General features: G+C 46.8%; 2 non-coding genes across 2 annotated transcripts; both read left to right on the forward strand.

Annotated features, from left to right (window-relative positions):
• Nucleotides 1-13,581: 13,581 nt before the first annotated feature.
• TRNAN-GUU (transfer RNA asparagine (anticodon GUU)) lies at nt 13,582-13,655 on the forward strand. The gene has a single exon. It is a non-coding gene; the product is annotated as a tRNA-Asn (tRNA).
• A 605-nt stretch (nt 13,656-14,260) lies between these two features.
• Nucleotides 14,261-14,333, forward strand: TRNAV-AAC (transfer RNA valine (anticodon AAC)). The gene has a single exon. It is a non-coding gene; the product is annotated as a tRNA-Val (tRNA).
• Nucleotides 14,334-21,775: the final 7,442 nt, after the last annotated feature.

Below are 21,775 nucleotides of genomic sequence, written 5' to 3' on the forward strand. Positions count from 1 at the left end.
AGACTCCCAGACTGCAGATGGTATTTAGGGATGGAACAAGGTTGTTAATCAACCTTTCATTTTAGAGTGAACAGACAAACCCGTTGCTTAAAATGGGTATGAGATTAAGTCAAAAGGATAATTTTGTAACCGATATATTGCCTAAGAGGAAACCAGTGCAAAGAACAGGAGGCAAGAAGTATATATGGAGATTCTTCAGTATTGTTAAATACCGTAGGAAGTAGCTACATATCCTTAACAGCGGAGGAAGCAAATACAGTTACAATAGTTATGGAACACATTCTATGACATACAGCAAACATTCATTCGAGTGCATTCAGTTATTCAGTGAGCAGAACAGCATAACAAGAAACTCATCTATGTTTTTACCATACGTGGACTTTAAGATCAGCTGATGTGAGCAGGATGGGCCTTGAGATGCAAAGAAAAGAAGTCCCAGAGTGCAGGAAAAACTTAATGGAGTCACAGTTATGGGACTGGAGAGAGGGTTTCTGTGTCTCACTGCTCCACATTCTGTCACTGGCTTCCCACAGAATTTCAAATCAAGTTTAAGGTCGTGGTTTTTATCTTCAAGGTTCTCCAGGGCAGAACTGTAACAAGGAATTTTTGTGCCCGAGGCAAGGGCTGGCTCCAGGCTCTTTGGCAATTCGGCAGCGGGTCTCTGAGTCCCTGTCAGAGGGAAGGACCTGCCGCCGAATTCCTGCTGAAAAATGAAGTGGTGGCGGCAATTCGGTGGCAGGTCCTTCCTTCCGAGAAGGACTCAGAGACCCGCTGCCAAATTGCCGCCGAAGAAGCAGCAGCAGTAGAGCTGCTGCCGAAGCACCACTGATCGCGGTAGAGCTGTGCCCCTCCGCTTTGCATGCCTGAGGCAAGTGCCTCACACGCCTCACCGTTGTTACAGTGCTGCTCCAGGGCCAGGGCCAGGGCATCTAAAAGATGGACTGAAGCTCTGAGATTAAGACCGTGTTCAACAACATCCCTCCTTTGGCACAAAAGAGCTCTCAACTATAAAGGTAAAGCAGGTGCGTGGGAGACAGAACTTTCTCAGGGGCTGGTCTGAGACTACAGAATAAACTCCCCTGGGAACTAAGGACCATCACAAATCTCACCACTTTCTGCTCTAAGAACTGGGCACATTCCTTTGAACTTGCACATAGCAACATGTGTATTAAAAAACCCACAACCCTAAAACCCTATCAAACAAGAGGCTGAGAGAACAACCAACATGCTGCAGGTGTGTAGTCGTGTGTCTTAATATCCTGCTGGAAGGTGCTCAGATACTACAGTGATGAGCTTGGCATAAGAAGCTACATCAAACAGTACAGAATATTGGGATGGGGGGAGAACCATCTGACCACCTGCATGTGTGAGGGCATGATGGGAGGAGACAGAAGCAGCTGCCTCCACAACCAAGAAGCTTCTTCAGATGAGGGTTCCCATGCTGTGGAGACCCACTGCATTTTCCAAGAGATGAAGGAGTGGGCCAGTTAGCTGCTTCCTGCAAAGACTTTGGGCTATGGTAAATGTGGTGCTGAGAAGAGAACTTAACAAGCCCTTTCTGAAATTCAAGAAGTGTTTGGTGTGTGGGAGGCACATCAAGTAGATTCTTGGTCCCCAATATTTGCACTGAAGGGCATGAGCTTCTTTATAAATATTATGGATGATTCTTAGAGGCAAGGACAGGATCTGGCAAAGGAAGGGGCCCCATTCACCAGAATCAAGTCGAATGTTGTCTTTGTAATAGACTGCAGTTCGACCCGTCTTTACTTCAGATCACAGAGCTCAGAATTGGCAATGCTCTTTCACCATCCCCAGCAGCCCTCAAGCCCCTTTCTGTGCTCCCTATGATTTCACTTCACAGGCTAACCAAGGGAATTCCGCATGTTGAGCTGGAGGTGTAATTTCCAGCATGAATAAACATACCTCTGCTAGTTTGAATTGAGCTAGCATACTAACAAGAGAAGTGCAGCTCCAGCATCACAACCCATAGTAGGGGCTAGCCCCCCCGGGTATGATGCTGTCCGAGATTCTAGCTAAGTTCTGAGGCAGCTAGCCCCTCCCACAGCCCTGACTGCACTTCTATTTTTAGCATGCTAGCTTGACCAGAGGTAGTGTGGGTGTGTATACTTGAGCTAGACATTACACTGCCAGCTCAAAGTATAGACATACCCCAGGTTACAACCTGCTAATCTTCTCACCAGTAGCAGCTTTATCTTCAGGCACTGAGAGCAGAGCTCGAGGCAGGTACAGCTTTCACAGGGTATGTCTACACTACAGGATTATTCTGATTTTACAGTAACTGGTTTTTTAAAACAGATTATATAAAATTGAGTGCATGCGGCCACACTAAGCACATTAATTCGGCGGTGTGCGTCCATGTACTGAGGCTAGCGTCGATTTCTGGAGTGTTACACTGTGGGTAGTTATCCTGTAGCTATCCCATAGTTCCCGCAGTCTCCCCCACCCATTGGAATTCTGGGTTGCGAACCCAATGCATGATGCTGCAAAAACAGTGTCGCAGGTGATTCTGGGTAAATGTCGTCACTCAATCCTTCCTCCGTGAAAGCAACGGCAGACAATCATTTCGCGCCCTTTTCCCCCTGGATTCCCCTGGAAGATGCCATAGCATGGCAACCATGGAACCGGTTTTGCCTTTTGTCACTGTCACCGTATGTGTACTGGATGCTGCTGACAGATGCGGTACTGCAGTGCTACACAGCAGCATTCATTTGCCTTTGCAAGGTAGCAGAGACTGTTACCATCCCTATTGCACTGTCTGCTATTGTAAATTGGTGATGAGATGATGGTTATCAGTCATTTTACATGGTTTGCATTTGGAAATTGGCGATGATGGTTATCAATCCTTTTGTACCGTCTGCTGCTGTCATGGGTGCTCCTGGCTGGCCTCGCTGAGGTCTGCCGGGGGTGCATGGACAAAAATTAGAATGAATCCCTGGGTCATTCCCTTCTTTATGTTTTGTCTAAAAATAGAGTCAGTCCTGCCCAGAATATGGAGCAAGTATACAAGAGAACCAGAGAGCACAGCTGCTCCATGTCAGAGCCTCAGAGATCCCGCAGAAATGATGAGCTGCATGCCATTCTAGGGGGTGCCCCTGCAACAACCCATCTGTTCCTTCCCTTATCCCCCAACCCTCCTGGGCTACCATGGCAGTGTCCCCCCATTTGTGTGATGAAGTAATAGAGAATGCAGGAATAAGAAACACTGACTTTTTAGCAAGATAAAATGAGGGGAAGACAGCCTCCAGCTGCTATGATAGTCCAGGCAGGACATTAAAGAGTGGAGGGGAGAGGAACGCAGCCTCCAGCTGCTATGATAGTCCAAGGAGTACAGAATCTTTTCTTTAGACATGAAAGGGGGGGTGGGGGCGGATGGAGCTCAACCTCCAGCTGCTATGATGAGGACGGTTACCAAGCCTTTTGTACCATCTGCCAGGAATGACCAGGAGTCATTCACATTTTTACCCAGGCGCCCCGGGCCAACCTCACCGAGCCCAGCCAGGAGCACTCATGGGATGATGAGAATGGTTCTCCACCATTTTGTACCTTCTGCCATCAGGGAGGGGAGGGGAGGGGAGGGGATGCTGCTGTTCAGCGCCGCAGCACTGCGTCTACCAGCAGCATGCAGTAGACATATGGTGACATTGAAAAAAGGCGAGAAACGATTTTTTTCCCCTTTTCTTTCACAACGGGAGGGGGGGTAAATTGACAAGATATACCCTGAACCACCCCGGACAATATTTTTGACCCTTCTGGCATTGGGAGCTCAGCCAAGAATGCAAATACTTTTCGGAGACTGCGGGGACTGTAGGATAGCTGAAGTCCTCATTCCACCCTCTCTCCCTCCATGAGCGTCCATTTGATTCTTTGGCTTTCCGTTACGCTTGTCACGCAGCACTGTGCTAAGTCCCTGCTGTGGCCTCTGTTTATCATAGCCTAGAGATTTTTTCAAATGCTTTGTCATTTCGTCTTCTGTAACAGAGCTCTGATAGAACAGATTTGTCTCCCCATACAGCGATCAGATCCAGTATCTCCCATACAGTCCATGCTGGAGCTCATTTTGGATTTGGGACAGCATCGCCACCCGTGCTGATCAGAGCTCCACGCTGGGCAAACAGGAAATGCAATTCAAAAGTTTGCAGGGCTTTTCCTGTCAACCTGGCCAGTGCATCCGAGTTCAGATTGCTTTCCAAAGCGGTCACAATGGTGCACTGTGGGATACCGCCCGGAGGCCAATACCATCAAATTGCAGCCACACTAACCCTAATTCGACATCGCAATACATGGCAATACCGATTTCAGCGCTACTCCCCTCGTCGGGGAGGAGTACAGAAATCGGTTTAAAGAGCCCTTTATATCGATATAAAGGGCTTCGTTGTGTGGACGGGTGCAGGGTTAATTTGGTTTAATGCTGCAAAATTCGGTTTAAATGCGCAGTGTAGATCAGGCCACAGTCTGGAGGAGGGTGTGACCCTGGTATGACCTTGAGGCAGCCCTTCCTACAGCCATAGCGCCTGACTCTCCTCTCACTTCTGCCAGTTTGACACTAGCTCCACTGATTTCAGTGCAGTTACTCCTGATTTACATGGGTGTAAATGGAAGTAGGATCAGACTGATTTAGAGACTGTAAACCTGATGCACTAGAAACTCACACCCCCTGCTGCTTTCAAAGAGTTGCACGGGGCTTAATTTTTGGCAGGATGTTCACATTAAAAGGGGAGTTGGCCTGTTAAACTGTCAGGGATTTGGGCTCAAGGCTGCTCTAATTTACCAAAGGGGCTGAAGTAGGTTTTATGCATGGCCAAGGACAGAGCTAATATCTGCATGTCCAGTTCTCTTTATGTCTTTCCTTCTTTCTCTCACTACTCTCCGTTTGCTCCTTTCACACCCTTTCCCCATCACTTTCTCCTATTCCTTGGTTTCATCTCACTACTTTCTTTTTTTCCCTTTTCTCTCCTTCCCTGTTTTCTTCCTTCCTCCTCTTATTCCCTTGGTTTACTTTAAGGGTCTGATCAGTCAAGGTGCTCGGTATCTCCTGCAAACTAGCGAACACCCTAGCTCTTCCTGCAAGATCAGTGTGACAGGAGGAAGATGTCAGCTCCTTATAAGATCAGACCCTTAACAAAGAGCAGCCGCTGTGATATAGTTGCTCTTCCTTTTTCTGCCAGCTTGGGAACCAGACCATTCACTTCCTCTTCTTGCGGTTTCACTTGAAATCATTAGTCACGTACACACAAAGGAAATGGGGCTTTCCAAACTGCCTGTTCAGCACTAGGACAGGAAGCAGGGCTACATACATTCCGTGGCTGACACTTATTGGTGTGACTGTGCCGTTAATGCCAGAAATACTTACCTAGGAAGCTAAACCAGTGGGGAGCCATGGACATACTAATTCTCCCCCCCTTGCAGCTATATGATTTTCCATTTTAGAACCAGGCACTGAGCCTTGCTGCTTCTCTAGAGAAGCCTGGTACCTAATGAAGGCTCTCCTGCAAATGAATTCTCAGCTATAACACTCCCTGGGTTTGATTCAGAAGTGGGTATGTTGTGCCTTCAGAAGGGACTTCTATAATGAAGAAAAATAAAATGGGAGGGGTGGGGCTCTGCAACCAGGAAATGGATCTAGATTTGTCAACAAGTCTTGAGAGAGGTTGCAGCGCCTAGCCTTGCTCTCGAGTTAGCCCATTCCAGGAGCAGCGCTGATGGGCTCTAGATGGAACTCCACATCCATTCTTTCTGACCCAGAGGAACATGCTGCTCCATGGATGTGGAAGATCTTGCAACACTCTTTCCACACAGCAGGCCTTGGATCCTGTTTCCATTTAAGTCAATGGCAAATATCCTCTGACTCTATTTGATGATAGCAGGGTTAGGTCCAAAGAAAACACTAAAAATGCTGACACTCAAACACAAGATGAAAGACAACGGACCTAGCGAAAACACAGTTCCTATTCTGGAACTTCCTGAATGGACTCCTGTGCATATAGGAAGAATGGCTAAGATTCAGTCCCTGTGTGGATGGGGACTCGCCTGCACCAAGAGACAGCAAAACATTAAAGTCAGGATCAACCAGGGAGATTTGAGAGCAGAGTTTTGCCCTAATTCTGCATGATTTCTAAAGAAGCTTAACAAAAAATTGACAGTTTCTAAAGATACTCACACAACAGAAGAAAACAAGATGGTGTGAAAGACTAATACTGACTTAGAGAACCCAAAGATTCATTGGGATGCTGCAAACAACAACTCCAGCATGCACAGGCAGGACTGAAACCTCCTACCATCACCCGGGTACAACGACATACTAATGTACAAGCCAGTTTAACACTAAGGTAATGACAGAGCACCCTCTATTGGTGGAGGTTCTGCTTACACGATCCCCACAAGATGGTGAGGTGTAACAGGGACAGAGGCGGGTTCTAATTCTCCACACCATTACCTCAGCGGAGTTATGCTAGCATAAAAGTGGTGTAATCAGAGGTGAAAGTGGGCTGGTATGGGCCAGTATGGGATATTGGTAAGAAGTGGCCACCAGTATCGGCCCCTACACAGCCCATGTTAAAGCGCTGCTGAGGTAGTGCTTTAACATCACTGCCCCTTTTGCCCCCCCCCCCCCCAAGGACTGCTGATGGGAGGGCAAACGGGGCAGCTGCCCTGGGGCCTGGTGATTTAAAAGGGCCTGGGGCTTCTGGCTGCCGCTGCTGCCCCGGGGCCTTTAAAAAGCTGCTGGAGCCCTAGGTGGCGTGGGCCAGGCAGCCTGGAAGGGCTGGCTGGGGGAGGCTTACCACACGTCCTGGTTTTCCAGGACATTGCCTCTCTTTTGAGCCTCCGTCCTCTGTCTTGGAGGATTTTTCAAATAACAGGAAACATCCTGGAGTTTTGCAGAGCAGATGCTGTAACTCAGAAAGAGCCCTGATTGATCTGCTTCCCGACTGGTCCATTCCCCTGCAGCCACAGCTGCCGAATCCCACACACCCATATTCCTGGCTCTCAGCCCTGGGGTGGGGGTTCCTGCAGGAAGGTGCTAACTGATGGCTGGCGCTGTGTCTTGGGCTTGTGCCAGCCATGCTGCCACTGTAACAAGGAGCAACACTGCCCCTCAACTCAAGAGTGAGGTCCCAGGTACCCCCTCCCACTACACACACAGACCTCCAGCTTCCCACCCCCCATATCCCCACTAGCTCTCCCTCTGTCAGGGTTCCCTCCCCACTCTGAACTCTAGGGTACAGATGTGGGGACCAGCATGAAGGACCCCCTAAGCTTATTTCTACCAGTTTAGGTTAAAAACTCCTCCAGGCACAGATTCTTCCTTGTACTTTGGATTATGTAATACTGCCACCACCAAGTGATTTAAACAAATGTTTAAGGAAGGCCACTTGGAGCCCTACCTTCCCCAACTATCCTCCAAAGCCCCTACCCCTCTTTTCCTGGGCTGGCTTGAGAACAATCCCCCTTTCCTGGGGAGGCTTGAGAATATATCCTCACTAATTGGTACAGGTGAACACAGTCCCAAACCCTTGGATCTTAAAACAATGAAAAATCAATCAGGTTCTCAAAAGAAGAATTTTAATTAAAGAAAAAAGGTGAAAGGAGTACCTCTGTAAGATTAGAATGGAAGATAATCTCACAGGCAATCAGATTCAAAACACAGATGGTTTCCCTCTAGGCAAAACTTTAAAGTTACAAAAAGAAAACCAGCAACACCCTCCCTCTCAGCACAGAGAAAATTCACAAGCCAAAATAAAAGTAAATCTAAGACATTTCCTTGTTAAATACTTACTAACTCTATAGGAGTTGGATTGCCTGCTTCAGCCACCCAGAACCAAAGCCTCCTCCCCCCAAGATCTGAAAGTATCTTGTCCCCTTATTGGCCCTTTGGGTCAGGTGCCAGCCAGGTACTTGAGCTTCTTAATTCTTTACAGGTAAGAGGATTTGGTGCCTCTGGCCAGGAGGGATTTTATACCGTATACAGGAAGGTTGTTACCCTTCCTTTAATATTTATGGCACCCTTCCACTCCTCAGCAGTGTCCTCTTTTTGGGAACCCTAGGCCTAGGTAATTATACCTTTTGAAGTCTGTGGGTGTTGCAGTGGCTGATAGGATGCAGGAACTTTGTTGCAATTTGGGGATGGCAAAGTTCTAGGCTACAAAGGATTTAACTGATGCTTAAATCTCTCTGAAAATGGCTTCCAGCACAGCTGCATATAAAACTGTCTTCATTTCAGCAATAAGCATGCCAGCCCAATGAAATCTCTCATTTCTCCTCCTTTTAGCTCATTTTATACCAGACTACCTACTAGCAAAATCGTTAGGAACCAACTTCCATCTACCAGAAAGAGCTGCTTTATGCAGTGGCAGATTAGCCACTGGGCCAAGGGGGTCTCTGCCCAAGGGCTCCAGTCCATTGGGGGACCCCTGGAAAAATGGGTGCCCTGCCCCCCAACCCACTCCCCCCACCTGGCACACCTGCTGGGGAGTGGAGTTGGGGCCACTTGCTCTGGCCCACAAACCCCTAATCTGCCTCTGTGCTACTCATGCCAATCAATAGCCCTTGCTCCTACTGTTGCAGAATCACTCTAAGGTTGTTTGACACTTTGTTCATTACAGCTAGAACCTAGCCCCAACAGATGCCTCAGCTGCTATTTGAAATTCACTTTTTCCTGTTGGAGTGAGATAAATCTGTCAGTGTAGGGAGTGGAGCCCATGGAAATGTATAATGCTGGATAGCTTTTTCAGTTGTGCAGTAGGATTTCCAACACATTAATCCTCCTCTTTGGACATCTTTAAGAGTGATTCAAAATAATTCTTTAATATAAGTACTTTCATATCTAATAGTAACAAGGAATATGGACACAGAACTAAAATGCCTACTGGTAATATTCATCCCCTCTCTGCTTTCATGTGCTCCTACTTGATAATTAGCTTCAAGGACTCAGGTAAGATGATTGTGTATGATATTAAAATATGCTCAGTTGAATTTATTATAATTTCAAATGGTTTGCAGGCATCATGTTATGTTGCAAATATAATGCAATGGACCCCTGACTAATTGGTTTGTGTTTGCATAGCGCTTTGAAAACATAAATCAACACGTAAGGGCCAAGTACATAAACACACTCTCCCCTTATAGCCTAGCCTGACACTACCCAAATCAGCAATAATAACTTAGGCCTTTACAATGTATGATACACACCCAGAATGAGGAACATGAGAAAAACGGATGTAGTATAACATGAAATAACAGGTGGTGCTATTTCTTTAAACATAAGGGCTTTAGTGGTTGCAGTATCCAGGCTCAGGATTCTCTGTGTCAATATGTTGCACAGTATTGAAAACGAGGTCTTGTGTGGCATAGCAGGAAATCTGGGTCTAACATAAGAGTGATCTGTTAAATTGGGGAATTGCTATGGGGAATGGCCCTACCTCCCTTCCAAAAAGTACCCAAAGCTGTGGTTAAAATGTAGCAATGCCAAAAATAGATGCAGTGGTTATAGTCAGAATGTATACTATGTAAAAATGGCACCTTCTTCCTAAGTAGATCTGGGGCCACATTCCATGCTCCTGTCATGCAGCCAGCCATGGGAGGGTCACCCCCAGGAAAAAGAAGGAAAGAATTAATATCTAAGTACAAAAAGAGGTGTTGGAGAATAGGTGAAACTATAGGGCTAAATTCATCCAGGGGTTCCAGCAGCAAAGAATCCTCTAAGGGGCAGTTTTTTTGATAAAGCAGCTTCACTTCCCCTAGCCTGCTTAAAGTGAGTGGTGCTGGGCAGGGACGGGTCATAGAGGCCAGTCAAGATGCACTGATTCAGCCCATCCCCATAGCAACTTTTCCCAGCGGGGTTCCTAGGAAGCCCTGGATGTAATTTAAACCATCCACAAAGCAGCAACAAGGGAAGATGTGGCTGGTGTCTGAGACACTGTCAGTCTAAAAAATTACACTGCTCTCTGGATTTTATTTTTTAACATACCTTTGTTACAAGTGACACCTAAGATTCCTATAACTAAAGCAGGGGTCAGCAACTCTTGAGAAGGAGTGTGCCAAGTCTTCATTAATTTAAGGTTTCGTAAAAAGTTTCACGTGCCAGACCAGCAGTGTGGGCGGCAGACGGAACCCCAGACCGGCAGCAGGCTGAGCCACTCATCCATGCTGGCAGCAGGCTGAGTGGGGCCGGCGGTCAGGACCCCAGACTGGCAGTGGGCTGAGCGACTTATCATACTGCTGGTGTGGGGTTCTGTAATCCAGGCCGGCAGCGGGCTGAGTGGGGCTGGCAGCCAGGACCCCAGACTGGCAGCGGGCTGAGCGACTTATCATACTGCTTGTGTGGGGTTCTGTAATCCAAGCCGGCAGCGGGCTGAGCGGGGCCGGCGGCTGGGACCCTGGCTGGCAGCAGCATGCCACTAAAAATCAGCCCACGTGCAGCCTTTGGCACGCGTGCTGCAGATTGTCGACCCCTGAACTAAAGGAAGGACATTAGAGAAAAAATAGTCCTGCTCTTTATCTCAGTTGTGTATTTGACAGAGCTTTGTGTATAGTCAGTTTCATTGTTTCCTCTATATATTCTGTTAGGCCCTGCTCCAGCAAACACTTAAGCAATATGTAGCTTTACTCATCACCAGAGTAGTCCTATTGACTTCAACTATTTACTCAGTGGAATTGTTTCAATACCCCAAACTGTAAAATATTTGCAAGACTGAGGCCTTAGTTTCTCCTGCTGTTTGTGTGGCTTTTCAAACCGCAACAGGGAGAGAAAAACAGGTTAAAAAAATAGAAAAATGTGGTTCCAAAACCACAACAATTGGTAGGGTTGCTCATAGTCAGGTAACTGAAATTACTTTAAACTAATTGTTTTTTATGGCCAAGATTTCAAGTTGATTGTGTCCCTTTCCACTAATCACAGTGTTATAAAGCCTTCCCCTGCATTTACTTTTACCAAGCAGATTCTTTACAGAATGTTTTCTTGGCCAAACTAATGAGACAAGCATAAAGTATTTAAAGTAATCATTCTAAAAAGACTTTAAGGACTTTCCCTCCTTTCAGTTGTACCTTTCTTTTTAGGGTTTTTGTGATGCATTTTACATCTAACTCATTTAGAGGAGAGGGCTGAAGACCATATTTAAGTATGCTCGGTGGGATGGGATATAAATTCAGGACTTCATACTCACCTCAATCCTTACCAGATTTCCCAGTTGTGTCACTGGGAGGTTTGCATAGGGATTAATAGGTGAATACAGCCATTATGTAGTAACTACTCTTTTATTAGTTATTCAGTATGTTACTGTCATGCTTAATACTCTGTGTAAACATAGGCCTCTGCTACTTCTGCCCTTCGTTTCTCTTTGTTTCTCTCCCTTTTTTCTATTTTTGTGAATCTCTTCAGTCCTTCCCTTTATATTTGCTTCCCTGCAGCAACTTCCAATTCCCACCCCTGTTCCTGTTCCATTCCCAAAAATGATCAGCAATGATCAGGGGCAGCTCTAGCTATTTTGCCACCCCAAGCATGGCAGGCAGGCTGCCTTCAGCGGCTTGCCTGTGGGAGGTCCCTGGTCCCGCGGATTCGGCAGTGCACCTGCAGGAGGTCCGCCGAAGCCATGGGACCAGCGGACCCTCCGCAGGCATGCCGCCGAAGGCAACCTGCCTCCTGCCCTCCCAGCGACTGGCAGAGTGCCCCCCTCGTGGCTTGCTGCCCCAGGCACACACTTGGTATGCTGGTGCCTGGAGCTGCCCCTGGCAATGATACCAGTAATGGAGACAATGAAGTGTCCTCCCTGCGCTTTAACGTTGCCTCAGGATTGAGATCAACAGGGTAAGGGTGGTTCACCCTCTGAATCACTATTTCAGGTGTCTGGACTCAAGCAGACACCATGACACTAGTAAGAAGAACAGAAGTACTTGTGGCACCTTAGAGACTGACAAATTTGTTTGAGCATGAGCTTTCCTGTGCATGTTCTCCATGCTTGAAAGAGTCACTCTGCAGCCCTAGAGGCCTAGAAAGGTACTTTTCTTTTTTATAAGAAAGCTTAGATTCTGCAGAAGCTGAGTTCCAGTGTAGCCACATGATGCTGAGACCTTATGTACTGTTTGCCTCTTCAGAGCCACACTTGTAACCACAGCTGTGCCAGAATCCAAATACTTGCTGCCCATCCTCCCTCGCTGTCCTTCTGTAGTATTGTGACTCACTCACTAATCATTTCATCTGAATGAACACCCACCTCACTATTTTCTGGACCAGTATGTATATATTTTTAAAAACATCTCCATTTTTACATTTCTAAAGAGTTGTAAAGCATTCTGCTATCTCTAAAACCATCGTTCCCTCATCCCAAATCACAGTTGTTGTAATGCTGTGTGCCTCATGTGAGGGAAAGGACAGGGTTAGTGTTAGGGAATTCACAAAAGGTAAAACCAAGGGCAGCAATTTTCTCTTCCAAACAGCAAGGCAAATCTGTACTGAATACACAAATCTTCTCATGGACATCTTTGGACCTTGTGTTTGCAGGCTGAAAGAAAAACACTCAGATCGAAGACCGGCAACGTGAGGAATTAGAACACAGGATTAGGAGACAGGACAGTTGGTCTCTGTTTGGGATCATGTAACTGATTTACTCTCTGCCTCAGTTTACCCACCTGTGAAATAAAATACTGATTCATAAGCACTTTTTTGAAGCGTGCTGACACCTCTGGATGAAAAATAAGCAAAGCATTATTACTGTATTGCCATTGTTTGTGAAACACTTCCTGTAGGACTGGACAGCCCTCAGTCTCCATACAGCCCCCCTCTCTCCTTATTCAGCATGTCTCCATGATTCTGAAATGTGTAGTACTGCACTATGGATAAATCAGATTGGAGAGAAGGCGTGTTAAGTGCTTTATAGCTATAAAGGACAAATTCCTTCCCTAAGGAAGCAGTAATTGATTTGTTAAATTCCTGACTGGGGGGGAGGGGTGAGAGAGGCACCGAGGTGCAGAGTGTGTAACTGCCGTGGAGTGAGCAGAGAACCATGCGGGTCACTAAGGGCCCTGGGGCGGTGGGACACGGTGGAGAGAGAAGGGGATTTCCCGGCAAGTGACTAGCGCGGCACTGAAGCTACTCAAGGCGCTAATGGCCAGGGGGTGGCTGGCTCGGGTAAATTTAACCCGCCTGGCTCGGCAGTTCCCCGCCTGCCGGTAAGGACGCTGCGGAGGGGCCCGCGCGGTGCGATCAGCTGCCGGGGCAGGCTGGGGTCGGCTCCCCGCAGCAGCAGAGCGTCGCGCAGAGTCACCCCCCTCCGGCTGCTCCACTTCCCCTGCGCCCCATTGTCTTGCCGAGCCCCGTTCTCCCCCCCATGGACCCCTTCTGTTGCCATGGCGCCGCCTGCTTCTCCCATTCCTGGGGCGCCCCCTCACCCCGGTCCCGTGCACCCGCACGGCAGCCCCCCCCCGCTGCACCCCGGCTCCCCGCTCCGCCGCAGGAGCGCCCCCAGCGCCCCCCCCCCCCCCAGCATCGCTCAGCGCCCGGGGCTCGCGCTCACCGCCCAGCCGGCGGCGCCCCTCACTACCCCTCGCGCGGGCTACTTTCCCGCCTTGGTCTCTGTGGCGCAATCGGTTAGCGCGTTCGGCTGTTAACCGAAAGGTTGGTGGTTCGAGCCCACCCAGGGACGCCGGGGGGGAGCGTTTTATTCCCGGGGGGCTGCTACCCACCGCGGTGCTGATTGCACGGGGGGAGGCTCGCTCTGCTCCCGGCCGGGCACTTTTTAGTGTAGCGGCTGGGCCGGGCTGGGAGCGCCACCGGACAGTGCCCCGCTGCCGGCCCGGCGGGCGCTGTGCTCCGCTCCCCGCACGGGGGAGGGGGGATCAATGCACACCCGGAGCTGGCACCCGCGCAGCCCTCCGCCCCCCTCCCTTCGCGCTCGCACTGAACAGGCGGGGGGGCGTTTGCTCAACAAAGAAAGTTTCCTGCCTCGCTAGCGAGCCTGTCCCAGCCGGGTCGCGGTGTCCTGTGTGCTCGGCGCTGTCAGCCTGGGGCGGGGCTGGGCGCGGTGGGAGCAGGAAGGCCACAGATACAGACACCGCAGGTAGCGTCTGTAGCCAGAGACCATATTCCTGCGCCTTCGGCAAACTCTGTCAAAAAAATAGAAGCCCCGTAGCGCTAAGTTGTTTCTGCATCCAGCACTGAACAAACCTACACACCAAAGTATTAATAAGGCACAACCACGCGTGTACGTAACGTGTAATAGAAACCACGGGAAAGCCTAAAGCCAGTGGGGTTTCCGTAGTGTAGTGGTTATCACGTTCGCCTAACACGCGAAAGGTCCCCGGTTCGAAACCGGGCGGAAACAGATCGCTTCGTTTATTTTTTTCTGACTCCCCTCCTGCATTTTCAGACTTAGAACACACCGCGCTGTGAAGTTCTCCTTTGAATTGTATCAATGATGAGCTAAACAACATGGCAGCTCTCCCTAAATTATAGTCCCAGGTTCCTTACCCTTGCAGCTGCTATGATAAATTCACATTTTTGTTAGGGTTTGGGGGCGGGAGAGAGTTTTCATTAAGCCTTTAATAGGGACTAAATTTTATCTACTACTCTGAAATGATCTTAATGTGGCCTATAGAGTGAAATCCTTTCGTTCTGGATTTGTCTTTCCACAAGCTGTCACACAAAAACCAGGCAGTGTTAACCCGATTTTAAAAAGAATTAAGTCGAGTTATTTAGTATGAATTGTAGGGTTTTTTCCAAATGGCATCAAACAGCAAAGAAACTTGAGCACAAAATTGAGCGGTCGTGCACCAAGTTTTCCCATTGCCCAGGGCCCAGTCTTGTAGCAGAACAGCCTGTAACAGTGCCATAGGCCTCTCACCATTTATAAGCATCGGGTTTCTTTGTTGTTACTTGAACAATCACTGATTTCATTTAAGCAAAATGTTGAAATGCAGCAAGATGAGTTATATATCAGTTGCACAACTAGCTTTGCTGGAATCCCAAACATGTAACTTTCCCCATATACGACCATGGTTAAGCTAGGACCAAAAAATGTTCTTTTTAATTGTTTTGTTAAAAGTCGTTTTAAAAACAGCTGAGATTGAAATGGTACTAGTATGGGTCTCCTTTTTAAAAAGACAAAAGCAAATACCAGCTCTACAGTCAGACTGTGGTGCTTGGCATAATTTTCTCTAGTTGATTAATCTCTGCAGTGGAGGAAATGTTGCTCAGCTACACCCCAGGAGCCCAGTATAATGGAATTACCTGACCAGCTAATTGCTCTTGTACATTTTGAATTTGCCTATCTCCAGGCTGTGAACTTTCACTTAAAAAATTAAATCTCTGCTCTTATCATTAGGAAGATAACACGCACAAGAAGAAATTAGTGTAAATTTAAGTAGTGATGTCTGCCTGACTCAGCAGACATTTTGGAATAACAGCCTTCAAAGAAAGAAACTCTCCCTAGCAGCAATTGTGTTTTTATCTGAAGCCTAATGTCAGTATTGACCATTTTATGGCAATTATTTCAGCAGATTCCCAGCCAATTAACTTAATTCCAGCTGGGTGTAGTGGAAGACACTGGAACTGAGGACAAAGGGAAAAATTGTTGCTACTGTATTATAGTTTATGGGGGAAAGCAGGAGTAGGTATGAAAAACAAAAACAACTTTTCCTTAAATTTAAAGTCATCGCTTCAGGGGGAAGAGACAGACAACCAAAAATGTCAGCTGTTTCTAGGGTGCCAAAATCCACAGTTTACTTCCATTTATTTTGGGTACTGAGAATCCCAATTGTTCTCCCCTGCCTCCCCCCCAAGAACCCACAGTACTGGCTACCTGAACAGAGAATTGAATAATTGAAAATTTGGAGATGATAAAAAAATAAGTTGATTTTAATACAAAAACACACACAAAGGGATGCTGTACTGGGTAGGGGAGGAGAAAAGTAGAGTAGTAGGAAGAATTGATACATACAGTATTGACAACCACACAGATTATACAATTATGAGTCAGGTGGGTCCCCCAACATCATGAGATTGGCTTAAGTAGCTATTTTAAATGTTGGGTTATTTTATTTTTCTGACATTTGAGCCTTTGGGTTACATTTGGATCCTGTTTTCCAGCCTTCTCTGAAAGCATGAGCACTGGAAAGGCACTTTCTTAAAAGACAAAAACTGATAGTCTCACCAAACCCCAGGATTCCACAAACCAGTGCTTTAAGAAAAACACCAACTCTCACACTAAAACTGCAAGACATGGCATCATGTTGTATGTACCTATAGACTGTTAAATTTATGTTTGGTTCCCCTGTCCCATTCTTCTTACACTACTAAGATGGGGGCAGGATTGTATCACTCCTCTCACCCTACCCTGGGGCACCATGCAAGACCTAGTTCCTCCAAGTTTTCACTACCATTAAGCCATTCCCTAAAGAGGGGTGGGATTAGTAAACTCATCCTGAGCCTCTCACTAGAGAAGGAAGAGAATGACACTAGGTGCATTTATTCTAAGCAGCCCCACTTGCACTACTAGCACTAGCCTTCTGGGTATAACCCTTAAAAGGCCTCAGTGCACCTGGAATAACAGCCAGCCTATCTCAAGCCATCAAGCCAAGGGGGTAAATTGGGGGTCACCTGCCTCCATCAAAGCCAGTGAGTAAACTCCTGCTCTTTTATGTTCCCTCCCTATCATTTCACCTCCTCGTGACCAGCCCTTGGAACCTGCTATATGCACATGTATTGACTAGTCTCCATACATACCCCACACAGGATAGTTTTAAAAAGTTAAATCTGTATGAAAAAACATGGAATGAGCTTGTTACACACACTGCAGACTTAAGCAGCCTTACGATTTTGTCAAACATATCCTCCCTTCCCTCTCCGAGTGTGTTGTCTCCCATGTTTAAATGTAACTTGTAAGCTCTTCAGAGCAGGGACTGAGTCTTAGTTGACTTTAAAACACCCTGTATGCTTTTGCAGTGCTTAATTTGTAATGAAATAAGTGCTGGGTCTCAAGCAATTTTGTTACATTCATAACTGATACAGCAAGCCCTGTGGGGCTGGGACTATGAACTGCCTAAACCTAGAGGTGCTGGGGCTCAGCCCTGGCAAAAATTAAGCACTGTAGAATTTATGGAACTGCGTACGTAATAATCTGCTTGGAAGGTAACCCGCTGTGCCCTTTTGGCACAACTGATTTACTGTGGGAACAGTGGCTAAGAGAATAGGGCCAGAGAGAGAGTGACTTTATAGGCTGTGGGTTAGGGTACAGACCTGGGTAGTGGAGGACCCAAGATTCAGTCCCCCTTCTCTCCTATTTAATTATTTATACCCAGTTGAGCAGCTTCACCAGAAGAGATTGAGACAGCCCCACATCACAATATCCCAGTAGTTACAGCACTCTTCTGCGCGTGGGGAGGCCCCTGTTCAACCGCTCCCCCAGCAGAGGGTAGAATTGAACCTGAGTCTCCCACATCCCAGGTGAGTGCTTGAGCCCTTGGGCTAAAAGCATGAAGTCAGAAGTGTTATTAGTGGATTTGTCCTGAAGGAGGTAGGTGCTTTCCTCGGTCTCACAAGAAACAAGAGTGCCTAAACCACCTGACTCCTTGAGAGAGATTGCCATCTATGGAACATAAGTAGCCTAGGCTTAGGCCAGGGATGGGCAAAATACAGCTCGTGAGCTGGATTTGGGCTACATACCATTTCTGTCCGGCCCACCAGGCTTTTTGGCTGCCCCCTCATGAGCTCTGGGCGGCTAAAAGTCCTGCTGCACAGCGGGGCGCTGCCATGGCCACACCCCCTCCTGAAGGCAGCCGGCTGCTGCTGGCATGTCTCTGTGCAGCCCTGGCGGCAGGAGGGAGGCCACGGCTCCATGCGATGCCCTCACCCCCAGCACCATCCTCACAGCTCCCAGTGGCCAGAAACCAGCAGTACTTGCGGATACAGGCAACACATGGAGATTCATTGCCTCCCTCCTGCTAAGGGGTGCACAGAGATGTGCCAGCAGCAGTCGGCTGCTTCTGGGAGCAGCATGGGGCCACAGCTTGCAGGCAGCCTGCCTGAGCTCTGCTGTGCTGCTGCCCAGGAGTTGCCTGTGGTAAGCACCTCCTAGCCAGAGCCTGCACCTCACACCCCACCTCCCTGCCCCAGGTCAGAACCCCCTCCTGCAGCCAAACTCTCTCCTATATCCTGCACCAGCCTGGAGCTCCCTCCTGCACCCAAACTCCCTCCCAGAGCCTCACACCCCCTCCATTAATATAGTAGAAATATGTGGCTAGTAATGACTTAACCGAAATTTGTGGAGTGGCCCCCCTGCAAAAATTATTGCCCACCCCTGGCTTAGGCACTTAACTCCATGAGACAGGCAGGGCTTAAAATACACCCCTCTCAGCACTATCTCCTGTGGGTAGGTTAAGTGGGTCCCCCTGTAGCCTGCTGGCTTTTGTGCACTGCATTCTAAAGCACCTCTCTCCCCCCATTCAGGCTGTGGGGACTGCAGTGTTGTTCCTGTGAGTTTCTAGGAGCCTAACTTTTAAGCAATGCAAGATTCACCCTAGCACAGCCTAGGTCCCTGACAAATCACAGACAGAAAATGTGGGTTCTCACTGGTGTCATACAGGGAGAACATTTGCTTCAAAATCCCAAATCACAATTATTTATTGTTCCACATATAGCATTAAGTGCTTGTGTAGAAAAGGTGGCTACGTGTCTGTTTCACAGTGATTGTTTTACACACCAATACATTTGAAGTTGTTTTGGAAGAACATGTCTGTGATAATAATCAAAGAGCCCTCACCTGCAGAAAACTAGAAAAAAAACTAACCTGAAACAAAAAGGAGTGCAGCAACTACTGAACTCTAAGGTGGGGTTTTTTTGTGTGTGGGGGAGAAGATAGGGAAAAGAATGTTGTGTTTTTTTAACTTCAGAGCTTGTTCTCATCCTCTATTGGAAAATTTGCCCAAAGGGGGTAAAATAGATACAGAGAACTCAGAACAGGTTTGTTAGTGCAGCTTTGCCATGCTTCAGTTTAGGAAAAATTGTCTTCTATAAGGTTGGCCACCACTTTTGGGAAGATGAGGTTAAAATGGCTCTATGAACTTGCCCTGGTCTCAGCTATAATTTAATTTTATATGTTTGAGTTTAATTTAACCCTGCTACCTTTAATTATTCTTTCATACCCTTTATAATTCCTTTCCAGATGTATTGTTTACACCCTTGCACATAACCAACTGCACCCCTGCATTGTCTTTTATTAGTAAATAAGGTGTAGTTTCTCTAAGACACCCTATTTACTAACCACTCTAGTTGTGGTTAGTACCATTTTTCTCAACAGCACAATTCAGACAGATGAACACTGCACCAGATGTATTCATGCTACTTTACATTTAGTCATTGGTGCTTGTTTTTTCCTTATCCTGAGACATTAGTAAAGACACCTAAAACCAAGGAGAAGCTCAGACCCTTGACAAGAACTGACTTTTGGTTAAAAGACAAAGGCCCCTGCATGGAGCGATACTTTGATGTACATAGCCATATTTGTTACAGAAACAGTTTAAGACTGAGTCCCTTCAAGGTTGCTGGCCTGATTTTTCAAAGGTTGCATGGAATTGGTCCAAGCAATCCAAGACCATCTCTTGTTTTGTAGTCATGTCCTGTGATGAAACTTACATTCCATTGTAACTACAAGAACTATGGGGAGGCTTGAAATAGCAGGGGACAGATTTAGAGTATGCAACTCTGGCAGCTGAAAGATGAATGACCATAAATGTCACAACATAATTTACCGTCACTCAGGCTTGTGCACAACACTACCCTCATGGTCATTCTTATATGTCCAAAATCAACCATATCAGCCTTCTAAGAGCGCAGAAAGAGAAATATCATTATGACCTTTTACTTGGGGGAGAGGCCATGAGAAGCTGAATGGATAGATAGGAAATGGAATACCAAGGGATAACTGCAGAAAAAAGATCAGGCTTTTCTCATTAAAAAATGACTGAATTCATAACAACAATGAAATCAAATAATCCTCATTTCTTTCACTTCTGCTTTAAGGGCTTGACTACACACAAAACTGTACTGCTTTAACTGTACTTGGATAGTTAAAGTGGTACAACCTCCTATTAGGGATGCAGTTATACTGGTGTAATGCTGCTTAGAGCTGTAGAGTCTATTCTGAAAAGGAAGGAAAAGGAAATGTTATACTTGTGACAAAACACCCCCAAGTTCATACTTTACACACTATTATAGTAACTTATAAGGCATACCTTGTACAAAGATTATCATTTGACAACTCAATTTGCTGGTCAGTAGTGTCTTGGTAAAATATGCAAAGAGTGATGCATGCATCCGACGAAGTGGGTATTCACCCATGAAAGCTCATGCTCCAATACGTCTGTTAGTCTATAAGGTGCCACAGGACTCTTTGCTGCTTTTACAGATCCAGACTAACATGGCTACCCCTCTGATACTTGGTAAATATGTGTGGCAACATAATATGTGGCATTTAAGATTCCCTCATATGATGTTAACACACGCCAAGCCCCATAGCTCAGCCCAGGCAGAAATCCCGTTTTGTCTTTAACAACAGAAGCAATGTGTGCTTGCCTTAAGTTCCATGTAAGCAGTAAATAGAGTTATTATGCAGGGAGGTAAAACAAAGGAAGTTCAAACAGGTGAGGGGAAAAACCCAACAACCCAGGAGGGAACGTCTTTCCACATAGACTCTGTCTCCTGGATCTCATCTGGAAATGGGTTTTCAAGAGGGGGGCTATAAAAAGGAGGGACAAACACCCCAAGGTACCCCTCTCTCTCTACCCCGCCAGCCTCATTCTCTGCACCTGAAGAGACAAAGGAAGCAGCTGTTGGACTCTGAGGAATGAGTCCTTGCTGCTGTAGCCTGAGGAGTTTGGTCAGTAAGGCTGCTGAAAGCACATGGTGAGAAAACTGCAATTTGAATTTAATATCGTTAAGCACCAGTAAGCATTTTCATCTTTATTTTTCTTGTGACCGTTTCTAATTTTTATGCTGCCTTGCTGGTATTCACTGAAACTTGTTTTATTGTTTTGAGAGAGACTCCATTAACTATATCTAATCCAGTATGTTCAAGTTGAAGTGTCTGGGTAACTCCATTCGGAGTGACAAATTGTGTGCACATTATTCTCTGAAATGAACAATCTATTTGTGCTGTCCAGATGAGGGCTGGATAATGCAGGACATAGGTTTATGGGGGAAGAATCTGGGATAGGAGCATGTTGGTGTAAGCTGTGGGAGTCTTTAAGGCTGGTAAGAGCAAAGGCGTGGCTGGCTGGCTGGCTGCAGCACACACAGACATTGCTGGGAGTGACTTACATGCTGGAGGCTGTTTGGGAGCAGTACAGTTTGGAGGCTACAGCAGCAAGGCATTGTAAAGGGCATGCCAAGTTACATGGCAGGGGTGACCCAGCTACGCTTTGGTCTGGACTGTACCCGGGTATGTCACATTAGTATAAGGCAACTTTATACCAGTATAACTGCCCACAATGTAGTCATTTTGGTGAGGGATGTGATTATTTTTTTTAAATAAAAGTTACACCACTATAAAAAGTGTATAGACCAGACACTGGTTTTTGTAATTTTAGTGTACTGTGTTCGTTCATCTTCCTTTTTACAGTGGACTAAGCAGGATCTCGAGCTCTAATAGAAAAGGCAGTCAGAGAATGGTCTGAAACCATTCAAACAAAGTTGTCTGTGTTTTAGTACAGCCCAATGCAAAGTTATACATGTAGGAAAAGGAAAGCAGGCCATACCTACTCACCGGGAAAC

The sequence above is a fragment of the Gopherus flavomarginatus genome, chromosome 1 (genome assembly GCF_025201925.1).
Source record: "Gopherus flavomarginatus isolate rGopFla2 chromosome 1, rGopFla2.mat.asm, whole genome shotgun sequence".
Classification (NCBI taxonomy): domain Eukaryota; kingdom Metazoa; phylum Chordata; order Testudines; family Testudinidae; genus Gopherus; species Gopherus flavomarginatus.